This window comes from Symphalangus syndactylus, chromosome X, assembly GCF_028878055.3.
Source record: "Symphalangus syndactylus isolate Jambi chromosome X, NHGRI_mSymSyn1-v2.1_pri, whole genome shotgun sequence".
Classification (NCBI taxonomy): Eukaryota; Metazoa; Chordata; class Mammalia; order Primates; family Hylobatidae; genus Symphalangus; species Symphalangus syndactylus.
The window spans coordinates 45,138,873-45,154,213 of record NC_072447.2 but is presented as its reverse complement, the minus strand read 5'-3'; the positions used below and the strand labels follow the sequence as shown (position 1 = coordinate 45,154,213).

Here is a 15,341-nt window from a genome sequence, read left to right as displayed (position 1 = left end):
TAGCAATAAAGTTATCTGGTTCTCAAAGCAATAAAGGTGTCCATTTGATGCATCTGCAACTCTCACCTTTTAGGAATCAGGGCAAATCCCCATGCAGGTTTAAAGTAGGTATCCAGCAGTCTCTCCACCCACCCCTGCCCCATCTGCATGCAGCTCAGGATTTGCAGGGGTGGAGGGCAATGATATTTTATGGGCCCCTGGAAAACACATTAGTCTTCCCTTTGTAAACTACCAGGGTATGTGGGGTGGGGTGGGGTGGGGTGGTCACTCTTGGGCCCTGGTGGCTGTGGGTGCATGGGCACGGTGAAGTGTAAAACATGGTCTGGAATTCATCATAGCGGTTGCCTCTGGAGAAGAAGTGAAGGAAATAGGATTGGGCAAAAATTAAAATAAACAAAGGGTCTTCAACTTTACATGAAAACTTGTAGTTTATTAAAATATGCCAATGTTAATGTTTGTTGATTCTGAGTAGCAAGTGGGGGCTCTGGGTGACAGCACAGCAGGGTACCTCTCTTTGGCAAGCTCACTCTGGGTGACAATTGTAATGGGAGCCTTAAGCTGGCTTCCCCATAGCTAAGGGGCTGACAAACTAAAATGGCACTTTGCAAGTCCAAGTCCTTTTATTTACATTGTTGTACTTTGTTTTTACAAGAATCTCAGGAAGAAGGAAGGACAAGTATCATGACTTTATTAGTGACAAAAAGGGAGGCCATACAGGCAAGAAGTTGTGGAATCTGAACATGAACCTCGATCTTCTGATGCCATGTTCCTTTTTCTTTCTGTTACCCTGCAAGTATATCAACGGGTTAAAGAAGATTGTGTGGGTAGACTGGGAATCTAGCCAAATAACCAGCCCTGGAAGGGAAGGAAATCCCCCAACACTCTTAAAGACAGCCCTGATCACTGTAGTCTCTCTCCTAATTACAGGTATGCCTTCTAGCCTAGGGTGGGGACAGCTTCTAAACCTCAGCCAAAATCCTTCTCATATGAAAGAAGCCTTCAGAATAAGCAACAGACTATATGAGGTAGTAGGGCACCTCACAGGAAGGCAGCCAACACCTGTGCACTTGAACCCCTCTGTTCAGGTACTCTCCCTGAAACAGACAGTCACACTGTTGCCTGAGTTGGCACTGAATACCTAAGAAGGCCTTAGGGCTGGAAATCCCCAGAGTGCACCATCCATCCACCACGTCTTCACTGTCAGTGGCTCCTCTTCAAGCACAGCAGGTAAATGGGGTGGCTACAAAACACACATGCTCTATCTGCAAATCTGGCTCATCTCAAAGCCTGGACAGAGAAGCCCTGTACGTTTACCATGCACGGTGTACTGTAATCTATACATTCCCTGTTGTGGTCTCTTTACTGAGATCTACAGCTGACGTCAGACTAGTTCCATCTTGGCCACGAGGCCCCCTCTTTATTCCATTTTTCCCTTTCCTGTGATTCAGAGACACCTCAGGATAATGCAGAGAAGTCTACTTAGAACTACATCCTTTTATTTTACCCGGAAAAGCAGGATTTCCTCGCCTGCAAGACTCAAAGAGGATTGTGATTACACTCCAGTGCCTATCACATGCCACTACTTGTAGTGTCACATTTCACAGCTTTTCTTTCAGAATTCCTGGCTGGGAAGTCTAGGTGAAGCAGCAGCTCAATTTTTTCTATTCTCGTTCCACTGCAACAAAAACATGAATGTCCTAAATCCCCTCCTTTTGGTTCAGTTTTAGGGTCCACAAACAGCCTTTTGAATATGTGGGGCAACTGTGGGAAAAACATGAGAAACATTTAGACCAAGCTGGCCCCATTGGCACTTTTCAATGTCTTGACCTTATCCATCGCTGCAAGTCTCCTCATTTTCCCACCCTCCCTTGCCACATTCCTCTCAAAAGGAGTGAGCAAACTTCTTACAGGTGGGCCACATTCCCACATACACACAGCCTTCCCAATTCTTGAGAGCCTGACTTTCAATACTTGAGAGTGAGTTGTGCCTCAGTCTTCCAGCCCTGAAAAATACCACCCTGAGACATACAACTGGATGCCTGTCAGTCATTCGTTGTGCTCTATTGCTTGGGGGAATGATGTCCGAAAAAGTGGCTGTTGCTATGGGTACCAAAGTCTCAGGCAATGATAGTGTCGGGACTGAGGGAAAATGGTAAAATTGATAACTTCATCTCAGACTCAAACACGGATTCAAATTAACTGTGTTGAATAATTTCCCTCTGGGGAAAAAACCCTCACTCTATCACAAAAGGAAATTTCTTAATAGATGGTTGTCACTGACAACTTGTACTTCATTTTCCAGAAAAAGGAAAAGTATTTTTTTTCTTAGAAATGTGTGTGACAAGCAGTACAAAGCACCCATTAATTTCTCCTGAATCTTCTCTACCCTGGAAATTTGCTCTACATTTCTGATTTTTAAATTCTCCTTTAATTTTTCTTTTCATTTACCAGCAATTACAGTTTCTTTTCACAAGCCTGAGAGACATATCTAATCAAGTATTTAGTAGAGAAAAGCATTGTCGGTAATCTTGAAAGTGATACTATGCTTCAGATTTTAAAATAACAATTTTTGTTTTACAAATACTTTGATGTTGCTGTTGTTGCTGTTGTTATTGCAGTCCTGAGTTCAGATTCAGAGAAATATTGATGGAGAATTTGCCTCAGGAAAGCTGAAAGGAAAGGTGAAATGAGAGTAATCATAGTAGCAAAGTGTGAGGACACCTGAAAGGTAAAAGGAAAGAAATTTACACCTTGATTCACTAGTCAAGGGAGCTATAGGGGTGGGATGAGGTACAGTAAGAAAGGAAAGTACTAATGGCTATCATATCATTAAGCAGAGTCTTAAAAAAGATAGGTTTTCTTTTTCATGCATAAAAGAAGTATGGAAGAAAACAGTTCAGGGCTGCTGTGGAAGAGCTTTCAATCACATTTCATGGATTCCAAGAGGCACATTTTTTTTTTCTTTACATTTTAACATATTTGAAATTGGGATGTATCTTAGAATCACTGTCGGCCATACCTGTCATTGCCTGAGGATGCGCTGCAAAACTCGACAAAATCACATCGTTGGCTAAGAAAAAATCCTGGAGATATTCGAGGTGTACTCTTTTAAAAAATACTGTGTCACCAGCACACTTGATGGCACAGAGGACGATATTAAGAGATATCAATGATTCTGAGTAGAGAAGTGATTTAGACGAGTTGAAATTTGAATCTGAAGAAGTTCTAGCAGTACTTGAAACTAGCCCATAGTTTCCCTTTTATGTGTACACACAAGAGTGATTCAATAACAAAAGTCTGTGCTTAAATAAGTGTAAAAGAGATTTTCCAGCAACTGAAATTTAAAAATCTAAGGGATAAGAAAACACTGTGTTCTAATTTAATTGGTAGCACTTTCTTTTTGTGTGGTACATAGAATAATGGTGTGCCTTAAATTAGTATGTTTGATTTGATAAAATACATTATCTTGTTGTTCCACTGAACAGGGCTTCCAGTACAAAGGTCGTCTCATGATCCACATGGCTATTACAGCTCCAACCATTACATTAGCATATCAGGAAGGAGAAAGAATATATATATATATATATATATATATATATATATATATATATACATGAGTGAGGGAAGATCAAGACATTTATTAGTAGGAAAGAAAAGATTATACATCTAAGTGTAATGGAGGATTGATCTTCAAGTTAAGGGCTGGTTGCTTTCTGTGATCTCTGATGATTCAGGGGAGCAATGTCATGGGAACATTATTTATTTTCCTTCTAAACCAGAGGATCCAACAGAAGGCCTCAGGCCAGATTCATCTACAGACGTGTTTTACTTGGACTAATTATTTTTTAATAACCTTTTTATTTTGGAATAATTTTAAATTTTATATTTAAATTGCAAAGATGGTACAGTTTCTGCATATCCTTTCCCCAGTTTGCTGTAATGTTAACATCTTACAGAACCATGGTACATTTGTCAAAAATAAGAAATTAAAATTGGCACATTACTATTAACTAAACCACACACTGTATTCAGATTTCACAAGTTTTTCCACTGACGTTCTTTTCCTGTTCCAAGTTCCAATCCAGGTTTCTACACTGCATTTAATGGTCACGTCTTCTTGGTCTCCTCTGTCTCAGTCTTTCCTTATTTTTCATAACCTTCACAGCTTTTAAGACTACTGATCATGTATTTTGTGGAATGTTTCTCAATTTGGATTTGTCAGGTGCTGCTCTCATGATTAGACTGAGATTCTGGGCTTTGGGGGAAAAGACCACTTTACCTCCGGAGTGTGTATCTCATCACATCCTATCATTGAGGCTACATGACATGAACATGACTTATCATTGGCGATTCTTAACCTTTATTGCTTGGTTAGAGTGGTGTTGGCCAGGTTTCTCCACTTAAAGTTGCTATCCCCTTTCCGAACTCTGTTCTTTAGAGTCATCAAGTCCAGTTCACCCTCAAGAGGCTAGGAGAAGGAGCACTGCCTGGATGGTCAGAGTATTTACCTACAATATTTGGAATTCTTCTGTAAGAAAAATTTGTACCTTCTTTCCCATTTATTTATTCAATCATTTATTTATCTCACTATGGATTCACGGGTATTTATTTAGTACTTTGGGTTATAATTCAGAACTACATTATTTATTTTGTTCCTCAAAGTGTTCCACATTTGGCCAGTTGGAGATCCTTCAGTTGGCTCCGGTATTCCTTTGACATAGTCTCATCCTCTGTGTGTAAGTGTGTAGCATTTCCCTACTTTTTAGCACTACAATATGCTCCAGACTCATGATGTATTTTCCCTGCCCCAGCTCTAGAATTAGCCATTTTCCAGAGTCCTTGTCCCTTTTATTAGATAAATCATATTTAAAAATGAACATCTTGAGAAGCCAATGAATTATAACTTTTTCATTTTAATTGACACATAATAATCGTGCATGTATATGGGGTACAATGTGATATTTAGATATGCATATACTTTGTCTGATGATCAAATCAGGATAATTACATATCCATCATCTCAAACATTTATGAATTCTTTGTGATGAGAACACTCACAATTCTGTCTTGTAGCTATTTTGAGATATGCAACACCTTATTGTTGAATATAGTCTCCCTGCCATGCAACAGGACACCAGAACTAATTCTTCCTTTCTAACTGTAACTTCCCACCCTCCTTTTTCTCCCAGTCTCTAGTCTCTGGCAACTACTATCTACTTACTATTTCTACGAGATCAACTTTTTAAGATTCCACATATGAGTGAGAATGTACAGTGTCTTTCTGTTAGTGAGAACGTATAGTGTTTCTCTTTCTGTGTCCTCCAGGTTCACCTATGCTGTTGCAAATGACAGGATTTCATTCTTCCTGTAGCTGAGTAGTATTCTACTATGTAGATATACCACATTTTCTTTATCCATTCATCAGTTGTAGGATACTTAGATTAATTCCATATCCTGGCTATTCTGAATATGCTGCAATGAATATGTGAGTGCGGATGCCTCTCTGACATACTGGTTTCATTTCCTTTCGATATATATCCAGTAGTAGTATTGCTGGATTATATGGTAGTTCTATTTTTAATTTTTTGAAGAACCTTCCTACTGTTTTCCATCGTGGCTGTACTAATTTACATACCTACCAACAATACACAAAAGTTCCCTTTTCTCCACATCCTCACCAACACTTGTTATCTTTTATCTTTTTGACAATAGCCCTTCTAACTGGCGTGAGTTAATATCTCGTTGTGGTTTTGACTTGTATTTTCCTGATGATTAGTGATTGGCTCTTTTGTTTTGATTTTTGTTGTTGTTGTGGAGGGTTTTATTTTTATTTTTATTACTTTTTGCTCACAATTTCTTTGGCTATTCAGGGGTCTTGTGGTTCCATACAAATTTGAGGGTTTTTTTTTCTACTTCTGTGAAGAATGTCATTGATTTTTTGATAGAGATTGCATGGAATCTGTAGATCACTTTGGGTATACAAACATTTATAGCAATAATAGTTCTTCCAATCCACGAATATGAAGTATCTTTTTATTTGTTTCCTCTTCAATTACTTTTATCAATGTTTTAGAGTTTGCAGTAATCTTTTAATTTCATGATTAAATTTATTCCTAGCTATCTTTTTTTAGCTATTCTAAAAGGAGTTGTTTTCTTGATTTCTCTTTCAGATAGTTCACTACTAGCATATGGAAACACTACTGATTTTTGTATGTTGATTTTTGTATACTGAAACTTTACTTTCTGTGTACTTGTAAAGTTTCCAAAGTTCTTCTTGTTATTTAATTCTAGTTTTATATCACTGCTGTCAGAAAAGATACTTGATATACTTTCTATCTTCTTATGTTTGGTATAACTTGTTTTGTGGATAATGAACTTTTAATTGGGAAAGTTCTCATAAAATTATACATTCCTGGCTTCTTTTGAAAATACTATCTGGCTACATTGGGCCCTGTTCCCATGGGAACCTTCATACGGAACTGAGTTTCAGCTGCCATCTTAAAGCATACATATTCTCCAATTCACCACAGTACATGCCATTAAAGCAATGTAACTTAGGTACCTCAAAGTATACTATAGCAATAAAGTACCTCTTTATTGATTTAAATTACCTGCTGGGCCATGTAGTCACTCACTTTTGTCTTGTTGTACTTAGACTTTCTGTCCCAGGTACCACGGTGAGTGAAGGAATCAGTAACTTGTTATACAACCTCAGCCCCAGAAAAAGGATGACCCCTTGGGTTGATGTGCCCTTCTGTCTCTGGGCCTCTCATGGTATTTGGGAGGTTACAATTGGGTCCTTGGACTCTTTGCCTTTGCTGCTTAGAAATTAGAAGAGCTCAGGTTATAGTTCAGTCTGCAAGTGTCTCTGTCAGTTTCTCATCCCCTTGTTGGCCAAAGTGTCAGTTTCTTTAACTTTTTGTCACTCTTTGTCATGACTGGAAATTACCTTGATGTTTCTGTAGCCTTCAAATACAGTGCCAGACAGGATGTACAGGGAGTCACAAACCAAGAGACTCATAGATCAAATAAAAACACTCATTTCACAGTATTTACTGAATAATATGGAGCATACAGTGAGAAATAAGGAAAGAGGGCAGTGAAGAGAAGAGAGGATGCTAGCAGGATGAAAGGACCATGCAGCCTAAATCCCATGTCAGAAAATGTTCACTCTCTCTTTTCTATTTTAGTTTTGCCCACTGACTGTATGCTTATGGGGACCAGCAAAGCTAAAGTCAACACACACCTGCTCTAACAGACAGATCCAGGGGCAAGTACTCCTGGGCACAACTATAACTCACAGGTCACCTGCTAAGCAGGTGTTTTAATCTAGTGTATGAGAGAGAGGACATATGGGACCAGATAACTATTACTAATGAGCAGCTGATCTAAAGATGTTCCAACTGTCATGAATATTTGGTTTCTACTTGTTCTTTCCATCCCTTCTTTTTTTAATTTTTGAGATGGAGTTTCACTTTTGTCGCCCAGGCTTGAGTGCAATGGCTCGATCTCAGCTCACTGCAACCCCCGCCTCCTGGGTTCAAGCGATTCTCCTGCCTCAGCCTCCTGAGTAGCTGGAATTACAGGCACCTGCCACCATGCCCAGCTAATTTTTGTATTTTTAGTAGAGATGGGGTTTCATCATGTTGGTCAGGCTGGTCTCGAACTCCTGACCTCAGGTGATCCAGCTGCCTTGGCCTCCCAAAGTGCTGGGATTACAGGCATGAGCCACCATGCCCAGCCTTGCATCCCTTCTTATTCAGCACACATATATTCTGCCTGCTTTATCCATGTCTAATATGTTTCACAATAATTATCTACATTTAGTTTCACCTATCCTTATTTGTTTTTCGTATCTATTGCAGAATTGAGTATTCTTAAATTGTAAATAAACATTTTCCTAAGCAAACATCTTCTAATCTGTTCTTCAGACATAAACTGGCCTGGGAGGGTGCCATGGATCTTTTGCAGGGCATTGTTGGTGTGGTTCTTGTCATGGTTTTCTTGTCTAGAACTTTTGTAAGCTAGCTTGAAAATCACCTGGAAGCCCTCTCAGGGACATATCCAGCTCACTATAAAAATTGTCCTGACCCCTGGAAGTTCCTCTGGAAGTTTTGTCTCAGAGGAGTACCCAGCTGTGTGAGGTGTCAGTCTGCCCCTACTGGGGGGTGCCTCCCAGTTAGGCTGCTCAGGGGTCAGGGACCCACTTGAGCAGGCAGTCTGCCCGTTCTCAGATCCCCAGCTGCATGCTGGGAGAACCACTACTGTCTTCAAAGCTGTCAAACAGGGACATTTAAGTCTGCAGAGGTTACTGCTATCCAGCAGCACATCAAAAAGCTTATCCACCATGATCAAGTGGGCTTCATCCCTGGGATGCAAGGCTGGTTCAACATACACAAATCAATAAATGTAATCCAGCATATAAACAGAACCAAAGACAAAAACCACATGATTATCTCAATAGATGCAGAAAAGGCCTTTGACAAAATTCAACAACCCTTCATGCTAAAAACTCTCAATAAATTAGGTATTGATGGGACATATCTCAAAATAATAAGAGCTATCTATGACAAACCCACAGCCAATATCATACCGAATGGGCAAAACCTGGAAGCATTCCCTCTGAAAATGGGCACAAGATAGGGATGCCCTCTCTCACCACTCCTATTCAACATAGTGTTGGAAGTTCTGGCCAGGGCAATCAGGCAGGAGAAGGAAATAAAGGGTATTCAATTAGGAAAAGAGGAAGTCAAATTGTCCCTGTTTGCAGATGACATGATTGTATACCTAGAAAACCCCATTGTCTCAGTCCAAAATCTCCTTAAGCTGATTAGCAACTTCAGCAAAGTCTCAGGATACAAAATCAATGTACAAAAATCACAAGCATTCTTATACACCAATAACAGACAAATAGAGAGCCAAATCATGAGTGAACTCCCATTCACAATTGCTTCAAAGAGAATAAAATACCTAGGAATCCAACTTACAAGGGATGTGAAGGACCTCTTCAAGAAGAACTACAAACCACTGCTCAATGAAATAAAAGAGGATACAAACAAATGGAAGAACATTCCATGTTCATGGGTTGGAAGAATCAATATCGTGAAAACGGCCATACTGCCCAAGGTAATTTATAGATTCAATGCCATCCCCATCAAGCTACCAATGACTTTCTTCACAGAATTGGAAAAAACTACTTTCAAGTTCATATGGAACCAAAAAAGAGCCTGCATCACCAAGTCAATCCTAAGCCAAAAGAACAAAGTTGGAGTCATCACGCTACCTGACTTCAAACTATACTACAAGGCTACAGTAACCAAAACAGCATGGTACTGGTACCAAAACAGAGATATAGATCAATGGAACAGAACAGAGCCCTCAGAAATAATGCTGCATATCTACAACTACCTGATCTTTGACAAACCTGACAAAAACAAGCAATGGGGAAAGGATTCCCTATTTAATAAATGGTGCTGGGAAAATTGGCTATCCATCTGTAGAAAGCTGACACTGGATCCCTTCCTTACACCTTATACAAAAATTAATTCAAGATGGATTAAAGACTTACATGTTAGATCTAAAACCATAAAAACCCTAGAAGAAAACCTAGGCAATACCATTGAGGACATAGGCATGGGCAAGGACTTCATGTCTAAAACACCAAAAGCAATGGCAACAAAAGCCAAAATTGACAAATGGGATCTAATTCAACTCAAGAGCTTCTGCACAGCAAAAGAAACTACCATCAGAGTGAACAGGCAATCTACAAAATGGGAGAAAATTTTCACAACCTACTCATCTGACAAAGGGCTAATATCCAGAATCTACAATGAACTCAAACAAATTTACAAGAAAAAAACAACCCCATCAACAAGTGGGCAAAGGATATGAACAGACACTTCTCAAAAGAAGACATTTATGCAGCCAAAAAACACATGAAAAAATGCTCATCATCACTGGCCATCAGAGAAATGCAAATCAAAACCACAATGAGATACCATCTCACACCAGTTAGAATGGCCATCATTAAAAAGTCAGGAAACAACAGGTGCTGGAGAGGATATGGAGAAATAGGAACACTTTTACACTGTTGGTGGGACTGGAAACTAGTTCAACCATTGTGGAAGTCAGTGTGGCGATTCCTCAGGGATCTCGAACTAGAAATACCATTTGACCCAGCCATCCCATTACTGGGTATATACCCAAAGGACTATAAATCATGCTGCTATAAAGACACATGCACACGTATGTTTATTGTGGCACTATTTACAATAGCAAAGACTTGGAACCAACCCAAATGTGCAACAACGATAGACTGGATTAAGAAAATGTGGCACATATACACCGTGGAATACTATGCAGCCATAAAGAAGGATGAGTTCATGTTCTTTGTAGGGACATGGATGAAGCTGGAAACCATCATTCTCAGCAAACTATTGCAAGGACAAAAAACCAAACACTGCATGTTCTCACTCATAGGTTGGAATTGAACAATGAGAACACGTGGACACAGGAAGGGGAACATCACACACCGGGGCCTGTTGTAAGGTGAGGGGAGGTGGGAGGGATAGCATTAGGAGATATACCTAATGCTAAATGAGGAATTAATGGGTGCAGTACACCAACATGGCACACAGACACATTTGTAACAAACCTGCACATTGTGCACATGTACCCTAAAACTTAAAGTATAATAATAATAAATAATAATTAAATAATAAAAAAAATTGTCCTGACCCCATTTTCTTTAAGAACCTTGATTCCTTAGCTCCTAGTTCCCCTAGGAAATCATTTGCCCCTGTGATCCGGAAAAGACAGAAATGCAGTCTTCCTAAAAAGGAGCATATCTGACTAGTTGCCTCACCTTTGTTTTGAGTCTGATACATGCAGTGGATTATTAAGTCCAAGAGGCCCTTGAAGGAAGAGAGGTAGGGGTGTGGGGTAAATTCAGTAGGTTAAGAATACATGGAAAGTGAAGGCATGTATACAGCAGGTGTAGACGTGGATGCAAGAAGTGTCAAGAAACCTTGTGGAAATTCGTTGCGTATCTATTATGAGAACAAAAAGTTATTGGCCCTTGATCTGCTGTCCTAACGGGCAAGACCATATTTGGGGCCAACTCCAGGGACCAGTGAGGAGTAAAAAGCTCGTTCCTGCTCTCAGAAAGGAGAACAACCATGTGTTCCCTGGTGAAGACAATTTGTAGACTTCACAACCAAACAACGGAGCTACTTTCTCTCACAATTTGTTCTGGAAGTGTCCTAAACGGAATTTCCTCTGATCATAGACAACCTCCACTTCTCCACTAAAAGGTTCCCAAGAGAGACCTACTGGAAGAAAAATCTACTGTAAAAGGTGAAAAAGAAAACTGGAAGCCTCGGGTGTCTGGGGTCTAGTTCTCACTCTGGAGAGTCTTGACAAACTTCCTTGGTTAGAGGCAATCCAAAATGCAGCAGTCCTTTGATGCAGAAGAGTTGCTTGCATAGAACTCAATGATGCCAAAACTGGACAGGATTCCTGATAAGACAATTAACAGCAGACCCAAGAACCTTGGGTGAGGGCTCCTAGGGCACAAACCGGATTTCAGGGCCCTCTGATATTTGCAGTAACCCCCACACACGAGTTTCACTATTACGTGTCAACCTACATCTCATTGAAAATGAAGGTGTTATAAGGAAGGAGTTTGCTGAAGTAGAGGAAGGGGATTTTTTCCCCTGAACAAATCAGGAAAACCCACTTTACCTAATCTGAGCTCTTCCTGGCCCCAGAGGGAGAATGATCTCATTGTAAGTGGTAGCTCCGGGAAAAGAAGTTTGATGCCAAACTTATCTAAGACGTTAGGGAGAGAAGTGGAGACTTGAAGGTGGCAGGAAGATGGAGAGCCCAAACATAACTATAATCATTATGGTCCAACCCATAAGGTTATTGAGGTTGGCAGAAATGTAGGCTCTGTCTGGGAGGATTTCCCATATTAAAAATATGAGAAACCCACGTTGAATAAAGCAACTTTAATATCGAGAAAATGATTTGCTTTTTTTCCTCCACTCACTCTTCGAGTCTGTGAATGTGTATGGAAAACAGAGGGTAAAGAAGTGAAGGCGTGTGGATCAAAAAGCAGTGGTGTGGATCATTCTATAAAAGATGCTTAGCGTAGCTAAAACTTGTGAGAGAGGAAGAGCTGGCCGGACAGATATGGAGGCGAAAACAATAGGAGATAGACTTCCACATCAGGGCTTGTGAGAACTGAGGATGAAGGCAAGAGAGAGGGTTCATCTAGCATGAAGAGAAGAAGTGTAACTCAAGCGGAGATGATAAAAGGGAGGTATGGAAGACGGGCTCATATTAAAGTTAAGGGTATAGTTTTTATGTTTGACTAAAAGGCCATTCAGAGAAAGCAGCACATTTAGACTGGGGCTTCAGAAGGGGGTTGTCAGATTCCTTTTTGGGGATCTCCTGGGATAATGAGGGCGCCTAGTGACAGACACTTGGGATGAATATGAAAATGTGAAACTGATGACTCTGCTTGAAGATGCAGGAAAAGCATTCTCTCTAATCAGGAAAGTGGCATCAAAAAGTTCTGATGAGGCCTCGCTGTCCTTTTTTTTTTAAACTGGAGTTTGACTATTGTTTCAATTTGCTGCTTCAGAAGAATACAAGCCCAGATGTCAGGATGTCAGAGTGCTAGAAGAACATCAAAGCCCCTGGTGGTGCCAGCGCAAGTGTTTCAGAGCAACATCAAAGAAATCCAGGGCTTGTACCCTTCCTTTCAGAGAAAGAACATCAGACTCATCTCTGGCAGCTTTACCTCCCTTGAAAAACTGTTCACTGCGTTTGTCAGACGTTTGGAAGAAGGAAGTTTATTGGCAACCCCTGAAGTTTAAAAAATGCCCATGTACCTTAACCAGTGAATCCTTCCCAGGGGATGCATGTGTATCAGGACAGAATTAGGAAACAATGGCAAGGTTATACAGCATGGTATTGACACATTTTGCTATCCAACTAACAAAACAGGACAACCCCTCCCCAAATCTCCAAATCATCATAGGTCGATGTGAGGAGGGGTCCCCAGAAATCCTTCAACAACCCCAAATTGTCAGCCTCACCATCACTGTCTGCCTTGCAGCCGAAATCCTAATCTCAAATTGCCTTTTATCTTTGCTTATATATATCCATCAGCACAAGAGCCACTCCCCGTTGCCCAAAGTTTCCCAGGACATACCTCACTCTCCATGCTGTAATCCTCATAAGAATATGCACCTCTCCTTTTCTGTCCATTGTCTTACCCCTCCCCAACTTTGGAAAGTTTCCCTGTGCTGTTTGGAACTCATGAACCATTACGAGGTTATCAACTTCTCTTCTGAACAAAGCCTTCACCTTCTTGTTTTAAACTCACTCTGGAATTCCCCTAAGGACACTGCTTCCCTTGCACCCTCTCCAGTGATGATCATCCTCTCCACAGTATGACTGGGCCTGAAGGTTAAGGTTGGAATCCCCCTTTCTCCTTGTGGATGTTTCCAAGCCATTCTTGCTCCTGTTTCTCCTCCCTTAAAACCCCCAGTTTAGAATCTAATGCCATGATATTATGCTCCCCTCCATCCCTTCTTCTTATAGTTTTCTAGAGATTCCAACCCCATATTTTTTGATTATCTTAGATCTCAGTTTAGAATCTAATGCTATGATATTATGCTGCCCTCCATCCTTTCTTTTTATAGTTTTCTAGAAACTTCAAATCCATATGTGTTGATGATCTTAGCTCCTGGCTAATGGTAATCTTTAGTATCTGCTGTGTTCTAATTCCTGGTCATTTTAATATCCACATAGATGATCCATTCACAACCTGGCCTTTTAGTCCCTTGATCTGTTCTCTTCTCATGATCTCGTCCTCCAGTCTATCAGCCACTCATTGTTATGGTCATATCATAGACCTTGTCACCTGGGATAACTGCACTTTTTCCATAATCTCTATCTTACGCATCAGACTCTCTGAACACCACCTCCTCTTTTTCTAGTTCGTTATCTCTGGAGTCCTAGTTCATTCTCTCTAGAGTCCTGATGCTCAAAAAAATTCTGTAATCCCCTTGGGAAATCAATCAATTGGTCCACAACATTTTTACTGTGCCTCAAGTGCTTGATCTCCTCTATTTACTCAAGTTAAATCCCATAGTAAATGATGTTAATCATTCGTTTGCATACATTTCCACCTTACCTGACCTGCTTTGTTGTACTTGTTTGGCAAAATCCCTAACCTGATTAAATATATTTTGTCCCTACAGCACGCCTGCACCCACACAGCTGAACGTGGCTGGAGAAACACCCAGCCATTCTGACTGAACACACTTAAACTTAATGAGTATGACTCATAAGTGGGCCCTTAGTGCTGCTGACAAACATATTTTCCTATTCCATTTACTCTCCTACTCTCCCTGTTCATCATTCATACATTCTCTTCCATATTGGTTAGCCTTTGCTACACAGCAAGGCATCCCAATACATAGCACAGATTGAGCATCCAAAATTTGAAAATTCAAAATCTGAAACATTCCAAAATTTGAAACTTGTTGAGTGCTGACATGACACTTAAAGGAAATGCTTACTGGAGCATTTCAGATTTCAGATTTTCGGATTTAGGGTACTCAACTGGTGAGTGTAATACAAATATTCCAGAATCTGAAATGTGAAACATTGCTTGTCCCAAGCATTTTGGATAAGAGATACTTGTCCTGTAGTTTAAAGCAATAATCATTTTACTTGCTCATGATTTTGTGGGTCAATAATTTGGGTTTGAATGTTGGGTAGTTGTTCTACTAGACTTGTATCTACCTGGTATCAACCATGTGGCCGTGGTTATCTGATGACTCAAATGGGGCTGGCTGGTCTAAGATGGCAGTGGGTGCTTGCTGTTGGCTAGGCCACATGTCTCCAGCTCGCTAGCTTGGGTTTCCTCAAATGCTGGTGGGAGAGTTCCTAGAAATGAGTGTTTTGTATTCCTCTGCTTACATCATATTTGCTAACATCCTCTTCGCTAAAGCAAATCACATAGTCAAGCCGAGAATTAGTGTGGGAGAGGTATAACAAGGGCTTGATGCACTATGAGTTATTACTGGAACAATCTACTACTTCTCCCAACCTCTAACCACTCGCACCTTCTCCTAAACCCTCCTCACTCTCAACTGGTAACCTTGTATTCTATTTCATTGAAAAGAAGTTGGAAATATACAAATTTCCACACACTTCTGCCTACCACGACACCTTCCCACCCACCAGCATTTGGATACATTTACTCTACCTCCTCTCCTGTTACTGGATGAAACCTCCAGGCCCCTATCTAAGTCTAACCTCTC

General features: G+C 40.4%; 1 long non-coding RNA gene across 1 annotated transcript in view; it reads right to left on the bottom strand.

Annotated features, from left to right (window-relative positions):
* Positions 1-13,302, bottom strand: part of LOC134735949 (uncharacterized) — a 78,594-nt gene extending 65,292 nt beyond the window's left edge. The window contains exon 1 of the long non-coding RNA XR_010119552.1: positions 13,220-13,302. This is a non-coding gene — a long non-coding RNA (uncharacterized lncRNA). The remainder of the gene's footprint in view (positions 1-13,219) is intronic.
* Between the last annotated feature and the right edge of the window lie 2,039 nt (positions 13,303-15,341).